The sequence below is a fragment of the Pteropus vampyrus genome, unplaced genomic scaffold, assembly GCF_000151845.1.
Source record: "Pteropus vampyrus isolate Shadow unplaced genomic scaffold, Pvam_2.0 Scaffold105, whole genome shotgun sequence".
Classification (NCBI taxonomy): domain Eukaryota; kingdom Metazoa; phylum Chordata; class Mammalia; order Chiroptera; family Pteropodidae; genus Pteropus; species Pteropus vampyrus.
This window is the reverse complement of record NW_011888886.1, coordinates 2,047,259-2,049,513: the sequence shown is the minus strand read 5'-3', so window position 1 is coordinate 2,049,513 and position 2,255 is coordinate 2,047,259.

Below are 2,255 nucleotides of genomic sequence, written 5' to 3'. Positions count from 1 at the left end.
GAAGGGGGTGGCAGTCATCTTGAGGGTCTTCCTGGCTTGAAAGAAGAGGAAGTGCTCGCGGAAGAAAGGCGAGCCCTGCTTCCTGCGAGTCGGATAAGGTTTTCCCGCCTGCCTTCCTGAGGGCAGTTTGCCCGGGGAGTCACACTCACAGCACAGCAGTGAGGGGTGTGGAGGCCGGCTCCGGATCTGGGCTCCTGGCTGTGTGGGTCCCACGGGGAGCCTGAGGCCCCAGCATCCTGGCTCCACCCTCCACACCACAGGGGCCAAAGCCCCGAGAAACAGGTGTCGTGCCCCGTGAAAGCCGCTGGCCCCACCTGGTACCTTCAGATGGGAAGTTGGGTTGTGGGTCTCTAAGCGCCGTCCACCTCCACGCCAGGTGTTCCAGCCAGGTACCAGTGCCCACCCACATGGGGTCCAGGCTGGGCTCCCGGAGAGTCTCTCGGGGCTTTTTCCCTGGACCCTGGATAATCCTTCTCCTTCTCAAAAGTATGGTCGCCAGTGATGCAAGGGTGTTATTGGGCGCTCGCCCTGTGCTGGGCACCGAGGACAGGAGGGTAGATGGGACATGCCGTGGGGAGAGACGCCGTGTAAACACATATCACGACGTAAGAGGATGCGTGTGGAGGGAGTGTAAATTTGTACAACTTTTTAGAAAAGTCATTTGGCAATATGTATCAGGGAACACACAGTGTTTATATCTTTTGAGCCAATCATTCCACTGCTGGGAGTTTAATTTAAGGGACTCATTAGAAGCAAGGGAGAATAAAGTACTTCTTGCAGCGTTAATTAGGACTTGAAAATAACCTAAATATTCAATGGCGGAGAACTGGTTAATTGGACCATGTCACAGACATGGAATGAAATATTTCACAGCTGTCAGAAATTGATGTTATAAAAAATTTTCAGAAACTGATTTTTAAAATGACATTAACTGATAAATGCAAAACAAATTTGAGGAGATAGAGTTGAGCTCCACTTAGGAGGGAAAAAAAAGAAAAAGCAAAGAGAAGAAATTTACCAGAGCATCAGCAGTGGTCACATTTGGGTAATGGGTAGATTTATGGGTGATTTAAAAAACTACTTTTCTAACTTACGAACCATATATATTTTTAAATTTAATCATTCGTTTCCCAGTTTTATTGAGTTGTAATTGACATCCAACCATCTTTAGAGCTCAGTTCAAAAGGAATCGCCTCCATGAAGCCTTCCAGAATTCCCCAGGCAGAAATGATCTCTCACCCTCTGACCGCTGTCATGGCGTCCGCCATCTGTGCTGGGCTCATGTCTGTCTCCACCCAGGCTGAACACCTCAGGGATGCTGGAGCACACGTCTCTGGGTCCCAGGGCCTGGCTCCAGGCCCGTCCATGCTGTGCACCTACTGGCATCTTGATCTCTTCGGGTTCTGGCTGTCTCTTATGCCCGTGGTTCTCTCTTTTGCTTCCTTTTTAATGTTAACCTTTTTTTTTTTTTTCTCATAGTAACTATACCATCTATCATGGGAAAATACGGAATGACCAAAGGGTCCCCCTCTCTGCTCCATGGATTTCATCGGCTACCTTGGTTATGGTTCATGTTTTCCTGCTCTATCACACGTCTAATCGTTTTTGGTTAGATGCTGAACATTGTTGAGAGTCTGAATTTTGCTGTCTTCTTTAAAGACTGAGTTTTGTTTTGGCATCTAGTTATATTTTTTGCACATCAGTTTTATCCTGTCAAGACTTGTTTTCAGGCTTTGTTTGCATGAATCCAGAGCAGCCCTTACGCCCAGGGCTTCTGTCTCATTCCTCACCAGTTCATCTACATGTACTTCCTGCTCTATGCTACACGGATGATCCCCAGAATGTCCCATGCTCGTCCCCTCATCCCAGAACACTGACCACTCCCTCCACCACATACGCACTCCTGCTCATCCTTCAGCTTCCATTAGATGCCCCGGAAGTCTTTCCTGGCTCATCTGTGTGCTCCTGCGACTCTCCACGGCCCCTGTAATGACTCATTTGTGCCCCCTAGAGACTGAGGAGTCAGTGAGGACAGGTTCCACCACCTTGGTCCCTGCTACATCTTATTCCTATGCCCAGGTCCTGGTAGAAAGGTGTCGGAGAAAGGCGTGAAGCAGCACATACGCACACACACTCATGCACACACACTCATGCACACACACTCATGCACAGACGCAGCCTTCAGATGGCCACGCCCCAAGTGCTCGTGAGCCTCGGGTACTGCACAGTGCTTTGTGGCCTCTACCTGAGGATCC